Source organism: Rhinopithecus roxellana, chromosome 10, assembly GCF_007565055.1.
Source record: "Rhinopithecus roxellana isolate Shanxi Qingling chromosome 10, ASM756505v1, whole genome shotgun sequence".
Lineage (NCBI taxonomy): Eukaryota > Metazoa > Chordata > Mammalia > Primates > Cercopithecidae > Rhinopithecus > Rhinopithecus roxellana.
In genome coordinates this window covers 40,539,776-40,552,505 of record NC_044558.1, presented here as the reverse complement: position 1 = coordinate 40,552,505, position 12,730 = coordinate 40,539,776, and the positions used below count along the sequence as shown (strand labels likewise).

Below are 12,730 nucleotides of genomic sequence, written 5' to 3'. Positions count from 1 at the left end.
CTTTCCCTTTCCTTTCCTTTCCTTTCCTTTCTTTACCTTTACCTTTACCTTTACCTTTACCTTTACCTTTACCTTTACCTTTACCTTTACCTTTACCTTTCCGTTTCTTTGTTTCAATTGTGAGTTCATTTTTTTCTGTAGGTGTAAGACTTTTCAGGTTTTTTGGTTTTTTTCTGAGTAAGTTTTAGTAGTTTGAAGTTTTTGAGGAATAGGTGCATTTCATCTAAGTTGCTGAATTTATTTTTATAGAGTTGTTCTGGTATTATTATCCTTTTAATGCCTGTGGGTTATATATTTTCTGTATTAATCCTGATAACTGGTAGTTTCTGACTTTTTTCTTTGTCAGTCTGCCTTAAGAGATGCATCAGTTTTGGTGATTTTCCTTTTAAAGAATTAGATTTTCTGTTTTCTTTAGTTCTTTTTTTCAATTTCTGTGTTTTTTCCTCTCATCTTTATTATTATTTTTGTTTACTTTTGGCTTATTTTGTGCCCTTTTTCAAGGTTTTTGAGATGTAAGCTTAGGTGATTGACTTGAGATCTTTTCAAAGATAAGCACATGAAATTCTAAATTTCCCCTTGAGTACTAATTTGGTTACATCCTACAAATTATATGTTTTATTTCCAATCAGTTCAACATATTTCTAAATTTCCCTTTATAATACCTCTATGACCATGGATTACTTAGATATGCACAGTTCAATTTTTATGTATTTGGAGATACTTTCCAGTTTCTCATGTCATTTTCTAGTATAATTCTCTTATAGTCAGAGAATATCATTTGTATAAATTCAGTTCTTTTAACTTTGCTTTTTTTTTTTTTTAATGGTCTAAGATGCAATTAATTCGATGAATGTTTCATTTTCCCCTTTTAGGAATTTGTAATCTACTGTTGTTGATGATGTATTCTTTTTTTTGAACCGGAGTTTCTCTCTTGTTGCCCAGGCTGGAGTGCTGTGGCACCATCTTGGCTCACCTCAACCTCCACCTCCCAAATTCAAGCGGTTCTCCTGCCTCAACCTCCCCAGTAGCTAGAATTATAGGCATGTGCCGCCACGCCCGGCTAATTTTGTATTTTTAGTAGACACAGGGTTTCTCCATGTTGGTCAGGCTTGCCTCGAACTCCTGACCTCAGGTGATCTGCCCACCTTGGACTCCCAATGTGCTGAGATTACAGGCGTGAGCCACAGCGCCCAGCCGTTGAAATTGTATTCTATAAATGTCAATTAGATCTAGTTGGTTAATGATGGTGTTCTGTTTTTCTGTATCCTTGCTGACTTTTATTTACTTGCTTTTATAATTACTTAGAGGAGTATTGAAATTTCCAAATGTAATGCTGGAATGGTTAATTTCTTTCAGTCTTATCAGCTTTTGCTATTTTTAACTTGAAGCTCTGTTTTAAGTGCATACACATTTAAGGGGTATTATGTCTTCCTGGTGAGTTGGCCTTTTTATCATTATTTAACATATATTTCTTAGCCCTGGTAATATTTTTTATTGCTCTGAAATGTACTTATTCCGATGTTAAGGTAGCCACTCCAGCTTATTTTTGTTTACTTTTTGCATGGTATATCTTTTTTCACCTGTTTACTTACCTCTTATTCTATTTAAAGCATGTTTCTTGTAGACAGCATATAGTCTTTTTTTTTTTTTTTTTTTTTTTAATAACCATTTTGACAGTCTCACTCTTTGGGACTATCTATGTCTAATACAATTATTGATCTGTGTGGATTTAGGTAAACCATTTGCAGTTTTAAATTTTCTGTTTGCTCCATTTGCTTTTTCACTCATGTAATTGATGCTTCTTTCCTGCCATCTTTTGGATTATCTGACTACTTTTAATATTGCATTTTACTTATTGAGTTTTTTAGTATATTCTTTGTGTAGTTTTTTTAGAGATTACTTTAGGGATTACAATGCACATTCTTACCTTTTCAGAATTTACTTGTTATGTTAGTTTCCTAGGGCTGCTATAATAAATTGCCACAAGCTGTGTAGCTTAAAATACCAGAAATTTATTATCTCATGGTTCTGGAGGTTGGAAGCCCCAGATCTCAAGGTGTCATCAAGGCCGTGAATCCTTTGAAGGGTATAGGGAAGAATCCTTCCTTCTAGTTTTGGTGATCGCCAGCAATCTTTCGTGTTCCTTGGCTTATCCCTGCATCACTCCAGTCTATGCCTCTGTTTTCACATGGTTTTCTTTCTCTTCCCACTGTGTTTCTGTACTTAAATCGCTCCTTTCTTTTCTGAAGACACAAGTCATTGAATTTGGGCCTTCGTAAATCCAGTATGATTTCCTGTTAATTTGGTGAGATTTGCAATGACTCTGTTGCCAAATAAGGTGAAATTAAGAGGTCCTGGGGGTTAAGTCTTGAACACATCTTTTTTGAGTACACAGCTCACTCCACTGCACTTACAACACTTCAAGTGGAATGTGGAAACTTTGTCAGCATGTAGTTCCCTTTACTCATCCCCTTTTATGTTGTAGTTTCATATGTATTACATTTGTATACTTCAGATACTCTTCACACAGTGAGGTCACTTGCTTTAAAACTATCATGCATGTTTTAAAGGATTTAAGAGGAAAAGAATAGTCTATCACAGGGATTGCAAACTATGACTGCAGGCCAAGTCTAGCCTGACATCTGCTTTTTGTAAATAAAGTTTTATTGGAATACAGCCACATTTGTTAGTTGATATATTGTCCCTGGCTGCTTTTGCACTGCAGTGCAGAATTAATTAGTTACACCGGAGACTGTTAGGCTTGTGAAAGTTGAAATATATTCTATCTGACCCTTTACATAGTATTTACTATCTGACCCTTTACAAAAAAGTTTGCCAACTCCTGGTCTAACATGTATACATGCATATTTTCCATTTTTTTCCCTTTCATTCATAAAACTCTAAGTTTTCTACTGGTATTATTTTCATTTTGTCCAAAGAATCTTCCTTTCTTTATAGCAGGTCTGCTAGCAATGAATTCTCTTAGTTTCTTTCATCTGAAAGCATCTTTATTTCACCTTCATTTTTGAAGGATGCTTTTGATCCATATAGAATTCTGGGTGGACAGTTCTCTCGGTAGCAATTAACTAGAGTAGAGTAGCAGCAACTACCTTCTTTAGGTGGTCTGTGGACTTTCTGATTTGCCATAGTTTTTGCTACTTTCTCTTGTCTCTTTGACATTGATACCCACTGCCATTTGTTATTTACTATTGTGCCTATGTGGTGGTTTTTCTTATCAAAGGATCAGAAGAAAGTAAAATTTATTTGTTATTTTCTGAGACAGGGTCTTGTTCTTTTTCCCAGGCTGCAGTGCAGTGGTGCATCAGGGCTCACTGCAGCCTTGGACTTCTGGGCTCAAGTGATCCTCCCAAGTAGGTGGGACTACATGGTGCATGTGCCACCACGCTCAGCTAATTTAAAAAAAAAAAAATTTTTTTTGTAATGATGGGGTCTCACTATGTTGCCTGGTCTGGCCTCGAACTCTGGGCTCAAGCGATTTTTCCTACCTTGGCTTCCCAAAGTGCTGGGATTACAGGTGTGAGTCACCACACCCAGCCAGAAGTAAACTTTTTACTGTACTCGTGTTTCTATGTAGTGGGAAAACAAAATAATAAGTCTATGTTTCAAGAAATGTGGGAGAAATAATAATTTTTAATGGCATTTGAAATGTTTATACATGTCCAGTATGCAAAAAGGATCATACCTGTTTTCAGACTAGTCTTTTTAAACATTTGAGTTGGCATCTTGTGCTGCAGCATATATTTTCAAAATGCTTTAACATCTCACCCATCATTTTCTTTTTCAAACTAGCTCTTTTTCCTGTATAATTTATGTCTTTCCCTAATAACTTTCTGTCATGTATTTTCAGTGTCTTTGCCCTGTCTTGCTTTCTTACAACCAAGTCACATCAAAGTTGACTTAGCCCTGGGTTGTGAATCAGAAATTCTGGATTCTGTTTTCTCTCACTCTGCCACTAATTAGGTGTGTGTATGAGACCTTAAACAAGGTTAGGCCTACCAGACTACAATGTATCTCTGAAACAAGGTGTTTCAACTCAATTTTGCTCTGAGGCCTTTTTTTTTTTTTTTTTTTTTTTTTTTAAAGCTGTTTACTGTTCTAAGTTACTCTGCCAACAACCTTGTTCATGCTGTGATATTCTCATCCAGAGGTTATTAATATTTTTTTGTTCCATGAACCTTTTTGGCTCTCTGGTGAAGAATGTAGACCCCTTCTCAATAATATTTTACATGTACAAAATTAAATACATATGCTTATGAGGGCACCAGTTATATTGAAGTACAGTTTTTAAAATATTGACTAAACAAAGTCAGTATCATGCATATCAACAGGAAGTCTACTGGTATATGGTATTAATAACTTTTAGACTTGTGATGAATATAAATGATAATTTGAGATTTGAAGCAACTAAAGTGATATGAAAATATCTGTGGTTTCTAGTGGTAACAAAAATCATCACAGGTGCCTCTAGCACCACTGTGGCTTGTTACCTACGTTTTAAATTAAGGAAATACTAAATTTCAGTTAGAGGTTTGTAAAATTAAGGATCTAACTTTTTTACCCCAGCCAAGTTTATGTGCCCTCTGCATTCAGTCAAAAGACTGAAGATTTATAGAACCTGGTTAAGAATTCTGTCTTTTCCAGCCCACGAGACATTTAGCTTAGTGCCCAATATATATTAGGTGAACATAAGTTTTGTGTAATACATAGGAAATACATTCCTTAGTGAAAAAGTATTGCTAATAAAAGTTTGAATATTATTGCCATTTGTGACCTTGTGTTCATTATAATTAGTGCTTTATAAATCCATAGAGAAAATTGGCAAACACAGAGTTTTATTTACTACCCGGCATATGTAGGGCTCAGTATTTTTGGAAGGAAGTTAGAAGAGTCTCTGATTATTAATATCAATGATTTTTGACCATTTTATTATTAAATACTTGTTTCAAAATCTCTGGTAAATTTCTGTGTGAAACAATTTGTTTAGTTACTCTAGTATTTCTTAACAGGGAATACTGGTATCCCCTATAAATGGCAAGCTGCTATAGTTATCCTTAGTATAATGTATGATAAACTGGAACTTAGTTCTTAGTAAAGCAAACAATACCTTTGTCTGCACTGCCTGAAAATTTTGAATTGCACAATTTTTCAAATATTCTCAATTCAGTAGCAGTGAAACAACACATATTGAGGTAAAAGTTCTTTACATTAATAGTATACTTCCACTGTTCTTAGAGTAGACTCATACCCCTACTTCTTTGATTCTAGGTTAACTCTAATTTTAATGTTTCTCCTGGAAATGTAAGTTCTAAGTTTTTATAGGGCTTTTTAGCTGCCTTCTTCCTCCTCATAGGAAAATATCCATTTGTTAAATAAAGATATTAATATATACAGAAATATGTTTATAACCAGTATTCTTAAACCTACACTTAACTGACCTCTTTTAAACAAACCATTATTTTAGATTCTTAGTCCTGAGTATTCTGAACATTTATAGCTAGTAAACTACGCTCTCGTTTACCCTTGTACCCTTTTCTCCACCAGGTTAGTTATATGCTTAACGAGGATCCGTTTTTATGCGAGTGTTAATGTAACTTTTACTTTAAATGTGATCTAAGTGAATAAAATATGAGCGTAGAAAAATAGAGCTGTTGTTTTAATGAAAAGCACGGTGAATGGTTTGGAAGGACTTTATATAAAGTTCTTTATAAATTGCTAAAGGATTAGGTGTGGATAAGCCCAGAGGTTTAGGAAGCTTTTGGTTCAACTGACTAAGCAGTATGGAAAACTATTTTCTCATATATCTGGAGGAATGGAAGGTTTTGTGTGGTTGTTTAATAATTAATTTCAAGGTTAGATTCTTTTTGTTTGTTCTGCCATTGTCAGAGTGTCAGCATGTCCACAGTCTCTCTCTCTTTATGGTTACAAGATGGATATAGTAGCTCTAGTTGTGCTGTTCTGATATAACAGCTATTGGGAAAGATGGACTGTTTTTCTTCCTTTCCTAAAATCCTACCATCAGTTTTTCCCTTATGTCTCACCAGCCAGGATTGGTTCAAGTGTCCTTTCATAAATCAATTACTGACAAGGGGGATAGGATTACCATATTGACTTAGACTGATCGCATTTACGCTTTTTTTTTTTTTTTTTTTTTTTTTAAGACAGGGTCTCTTGCCTAGGCTGGAGTGCAGTGGCACAATCTCAGCTCACTGCAACCTCCATCTCCCGGGTTCAAGCGATTCTACTGCTTCCACCTCCTGAGCAGCTGGGATTGCAGGTGCCTACCACCAAGCCTGGCTAATTTTTGTATTTTCAGTAGAGATGGGGTTTTGCCATGTTGGCCAGGCTGGTCTTGAACTCCTGACCTCAGGTGATCTGCCTGCCTTGGCCTCCCAAAGTGCTGGGATTACAGGCATGAGCCACTGCGCCCAACCAGCATTTACTCTTGAACCATGTGGGAAAGTTTGAATATTTGGACAACTATGGTGGTCACAGATAAAAGGGCTTTTAGAATATCAACCATGAGTGTTTGCTATGCTGAGACAGCTATTAAAAAACTAGAAAGTGTTTGTAAAATTTCAGAAAGATTCTGCTATTTAGTTGTCTTTAAGGTCTTGTTCAACTTTAAACAAAATTGAAACTGGACATCTTAAAAGATGCATTATAGAAGTGCATCATACAAAACATCGTGTGAAAAGTTAATTACTAATCCTACACTCAAAGAAAAAGCTTGTCCTACATCAGACTCTCAAGGGGGAATCAATGTACATTTATATTTTAAAAGTATTTGATTTGGTAGGAACTAACTTTTAAAATTAACCTTCTGGTTGCTGGTCTTTCTCTTACTAGACAAGATGCTGCAGTCCTTGTAAGGAAAATGATGTTTCCATAAAATTAAAGTTAGTAAAGGATTTAGTGTATTTTTTGTGTTTCATTTATTCAGTAAAATGTATCTGTTATGTATCACTTATTGTAGGTACTTGTGATAACAGTGATAAGCTTGACAGACAAGGTTCTTCTGCTTAAGGAACATAAGGGATACAAACAAAACAAATGAGAACAAAATTCAGACTGTTGGGTGTTCAGTGAAAGCCTTTCTGAAAAGAGATAGTCAAGCAGACATGTTAACCTCTTGGCATTTGGAGATTTGGGGTAAGATCATTGAAAAGGAGCAGCAAATGCAAAGACACTAAATTGAGAACTGACTGGATGTGTTTGAGAAACACGAAGAAAGGCAGTATGGCTAGTACTTACTGAGATATTCTCACTTTTCTTACTCTTTGTTTTCTTACCCATCATCAGTAATCACTATATTGCTTATACCCTTAATTCTATTGCTTCTCTCATGCTTCTTAATACTCAAGACTTTTGGTTAAGTCTGCTTCTATCTATACTGTTCTTGCATGGCTGCAGTTGTGTGTGGCTGGAGAACACCAACCTCCCATGGGTCCTTAGTGATACTTGGCAATTCTACCTACTGTCGTTCCTCTAATCCCTTCACTCTCCCTTTCTTAGAAGACCTTTTCCTCTCTCCTCAGACCTCTAACACTTCCTCCCATGTTCTTAGGCTCACCCAATAACTTCATTTCTTATTTTACGAAGAAAACAGAAACAGCTGCATGAGAACTTCCATAGCTTTTATTACTATGGTCTACCTGAATCTATTCCTATTTACTATCTTTTTTTCTGTTTCTATTGATGATACATCTTTGTGCCTATCTAAGGCCACTCTCTCTTATTAATGCCATCCACATCTGCTCAAAGTCATCACTCCAGTAATTTCTCTCTCTCCATCTTGTATCATCTGCATTTTCCTCTGTGCCATAATTTTTCCTGTCTTTAAAAAAAGCCTTCTGTCAACGCTGTATTTTTTCAGCTAATACCATTTTTCACTTTTATGGCAAAACTTCTTGAAAATGATGTCTATACTTTGTCTCCAGTTTCTCTCTTCCTGTTCTCTTGTGAATCCAGTCTAGTTAGTACATTTATTTCACCAAAGCTATCTTGTGAAGTTTACCAAGTCGGTGATCTCCATGCTGCTAAATCCAAAGATTAATTCTCTTTTTTTTTTTAAATTAACAGCATTTTGAAACAGTTGATTACATTCTTCCTTGAACCACTTATTCCAGTTAACTTTCAAGACATCTCCCATACTCTCTTTGGTTTTCATCTCCCTCGCCGGCTGCTCCTTCTCTAAACCATGAACTAGACCATATTATTTTCATTTATAATAGGAGGAAATTAAATCAGACAGAAGCTAAGCAACTTGTGTAAACATATGTACATTTCGGGCAGCAGGAAGACTAGAAACAACCCCTATTGTCTGAATTTCAGACCCCAGTTTTATTTAAGCCCAAATCAAATGAAGAGCTTTTAATTTTCAAGCCTGTGGTTCAGAAATTATTGAACTTTTGTCGTTTAAGATCAGTAGGATTCCCTTTAAGTATTCACTTCATTTGAAACTTTTAAGCTGCAGTAGAAGAAAATTTCTATGTCTCAAGATGGTGGGCCTTTTAGATAGACCTGACTCTCTCCTTAGAGTAAATTCTTTGTATCGGATGTGTAGAATCCTCCTTGGAGTATGGATGAGAGAACTATACAGTTGTGTTAAAAGTAGTACCACTATAGAAAATGGAAGACACATACAACATTGTTATACAGTATTATGACAACCAGAGAGCAAATTCATTCATTATGACAACCAGAGAGCAAATTCATTTCAGTAGAATATTGTTAAGTTGTATTTGTTTTTCTTTGTAGATATAGGCAACTTTTCATTTTACATGCTAATTATAGGTCTATGAAACCTATATTACTAAAATAGAGAAACTGTTCTTAGTTAATATGGCAATTTTCCTAGACCAGGTATGGTATTCTTGAGTTTTATTTATTTTTATTTTACTGAAATTCTTGAATTTTATTTATATTTATTTCATCTGCCCATCAACTTAGAATTTTAAAAACATTTATCCATTTGATCAAGCAAAAAATTAGTTCATAAGGGCAAGGAAATATTTGTGTGACTGCAGTCGACCTATTAAGAAAACGTTGCTTGACATAGTTCTAGAATTTGAGGAACCCTTATTTTCAAGATAATGGCTAAGTGCATTTACTGCACGTTTTATTGAGCTCCAGTGAAATTGGTCACATCTTGTAGTTTGTCCTAATTAATAGCCACCCTAGAATGTAATGTCTTCTGTTAAAAAAAAGAAAACCTGTTCAGCTGGTTCAGCTGTCTTAACCTGATGAAATTCATATTTTGAGTGTGGTAATGACTACCAAATTACAGATACTTTAGATACTATTTTCAGCCTTTAAAATATTTGGCCATTGTTTAAATACTATTGAGTAATGAAGTGGGTTGAGGGGAACATGGGAAAAGTTTTTTAAAAAGTTTAAAGAAAGGAAAAGTTAAGATTCATCTAAATCATTTTATTTATAGCTTAGGAAACTAAGGCCAGAGAGAAGTAATTGGTCTATTTTTTGTGTTTATAATTTTGCCTTTTCCACAATGTCATATTAATGGACTTGTTCAACTTGTGGCCTTTGGGGTCTGGTTTCTTTCCTGTAGCAAAAATGCACTTAAGATTCATCCATCTTGCATGAATTAACAGCTTCTATTTTATTGTTGAGAGTATTCTGTTGTGTAGATACTCTGTTTATCCGTTCACCTATTAAAGGACATCACATCTTCACTGGAATGAAGTACATCTTCATACATGTACTGGTTTTGGTGTGAACCTGTTTTCAGTTTATACTGGTAAATACTTAGGGGCATAGTTGCTGAGTTGTATGGTAAGATTTTGTTTACCTTTATAAGAAATTGCCTAACCTCCTTCTAACATGGCTGTACTTACTTTCATTTTTGAAAGATATTTTAGCTGGGCCTAGAATTCTTTGTTGATAGTTTTCTTTTTTCTATACTTTAAATATATTGAACCACTGTCCTCTGATTTGCATTGTTTCTACTGAGAAGTCTGATGTCATTCCTACCTTTGTTACTCTATGTATTTTTTCCCCTGCTTTAAGATTCTTATTGCTGTTTTGTAGCAGTTTTACTCTGAGATGTTATGATCATGTGGTTTTGTTGTTGTTATTCTCTTTAGAGGTGGTGAATTTGGATCTGTGGGTTTATAGTGCTCATCAAATATATTAAAAAGAATTAGTTCCAGTTTCCCCTCCTTGTGCTTCAGCCTCAAAACTCTACAGGCAGTGAGCTGGGTGCACTATATTTGTTCCTTTTTCTTGATGATCTCTGTCCTGAGAAGATTGTTGTGTGATGTCTGGAAACCATTGTTTCATATATTTTGTCTAGTTTTCTGTTTATTTAAGGTAGAAGGGTAAACATAGCCTCTTTTTTTCATCATGAAATACACCCTTGCCTTATAGAAAATTTCATTGTAGTTTTGCAAATATTTGTCTTTTCTGAATTCTTGAATATTTATAGGACTTAGTGGGAGAACAGTGTATAAACCTTAATAAATTTTGGCACCTAGGGTGCTTGCTCTCTGTCATGCTTGTTCCTTTTCACAGACTGTCTCTTTGACTTATTGTACATCCTTTCATTTCCAATATGAAGGTTATCAACATAATTTATTGCTGAATATTTTTATTTAATATAGTACAGTGAAGATAGTGGTGACAAATGTTAACTTTTTATGTTTATTTGGAAGAAAATACAGTGTCTTCAGTCATTTTTCTCTTTATTGAAAGGAGATAATGATTCTTATTTCAGTATAGAATATTAGCTCCCACATTGATTAGAGTATGGTGGCTATGGATTGAAACTCCAGGCCATGAAATATTTCCAATTATCCCCAGAAGAAGAAACAAAGCAAATAATAAACAGATTTTCCCTTTATACGAAAATCCATAATTCTTCAAAGTGAACTTTTATCTGATAAATTCTTACAGATTAAATATTAATATGTATTGTTATGGTATTAGCATATAAAATTCAGTTATCTTTTGTATATAATTAGGTTATGTTAAAGATGTATACAACATTAGTGTATTGAAAATTACCTTACCTGGCCCGGCGCGGTGGCTCAAGCCTGTAATCCCAGCACTTTGGGAGGCCGAGGCGGGCGGATCACGAGGTCAGGAGATCGAGACCATCCTGGCTAACATGGCGAAACCCCGTCTCTACTAAAAAGTACAAAAAACTAGCTGGGCGAGGTGGCGGGCGCCTGTAGTCCCAGCTACTCGGGAGGCTGCGGCAGGAGAATGGCGTAAATCTGGGAGGCGGAGCTTGCAGTGAGCTGAGATCCGGCCACTGCACTCCAGCCTGGGCGACAGAGCGAGACTCCGTCTCAAAAAAAAAAAAAAAGAAAAGAAAATTACCTTACCTGATTATAGATTTCCAACATTCTTTTGCTGACATTAATATAATTGAAAGTAATTCACAGACCCTAAGTATTATATAAGAAGGAAAACATTTTATTCTGTAAGTACTGACTGAAATTTTGCGTTATTATCCACTAAATTCAGAGTCACCATGTATGTATTAATGGTAAAGCAAGTACTACTTTACAATTTAATATTATAAAACACTAATATTAAAACAGTTAATATTTAGGGGATGCATAATAAAATAATCTTGCTCTCTTTTTGTGACAATCGTGAAAATTTGAGTTGGTGCCAAATGTGCGTCATTTAACAATTCCTGAATATCCAATTCACTTGGTAACTTTTCCTTATGAAAACTTCATTGCTTGCTAAATGATAAAGATTACATTATAGTAGTCAATATGCTTTTAAAACTTTACTCCTTTGTTGTTTTTGAAAGAGACATATTTAATTTCAAAGGTACTTATAAATTTGGTAATCAGCAATTACAATTTTGTCATGCAGCCTGACATCTTGAAATATTTCAGCTAAATGTACACTGTAAGATAGTCAGACTTAAGTAAAAATACACCTCCCACTACTTTTGTGATCAAACATAAACGAGGAGCCAGAAGATAGGTTTTTGTCACCTGGGTTCTTTTTAAAACTTAAATTTAGTAATATTCATTTTTTATGATTTTAAAAAAACTTTTTTTTTTAAATTTAAACATTTTTTTTTAAATGTTCTGCCCGTATAGATTGCTTTTTAGAGGTACTCCATGTATATATGTACATGCGTGTTTGTTGGTTTTAATAATACTGATTCATTCTCCTTATAAATTATAGATTAGATGTTACCTCCTCACAAAATATGTTTGTTGATATTACATAGTTGCTCTGAATTTGAATATAATCTTTAGTGGCTAGCAAGATTATTAGTTCAGTAGGTATACATAGTACTTCCTTAGGGAGAATGTTTAACCAAACTTAGCTAAGAGATTTCTGTCTTGAAAATGCATATTTACGAATTGTTTGTATTTCCACCTTTGAACATTTGAACTCTCATTTTCAATATTCATTTTAAAGACAGCATTTCTTGTGGCTGTCACCTCAGCTTCAGTGATTTTTTTTTTTTTTTTTTTTTTTTTTTTTTGATGGGAGGTGGTACCTCGAGTGCAGGTCATTTTGAACTTATTTATATCTCTGCAGTTTAAGAAATTAGCCCTATCATTTTTTTGCCCAGTGTAAAAAAAGTGAATTCCCTATTGGAGTGTGCGTGAAATTGGATGACTGAAAGACAAAAGCATCAATGGAAGTTGACATTTTTTGCTCTTCTTTTTGGAGTAAAGCTTAATGGAATATTGAGTTAGGTTTGTATCTCTTA

At 34.6% G+C, this 12,730-nt stretch overlaps 1 protein-coding gene across 1 annotated transcript in view; it reads left to right on the top strand.

Annotated features, from left to right (window-relative positions):
* The window catches only part of CNOT2 (CCR4-NOT transcription complex subunit 2), a 110,086-nt gene that overhangs the window by 24,429 nt on the left and 72,927 nt on the right, over window positions 1–12,730 (top strand). The window lies entirely within an intron of this gene.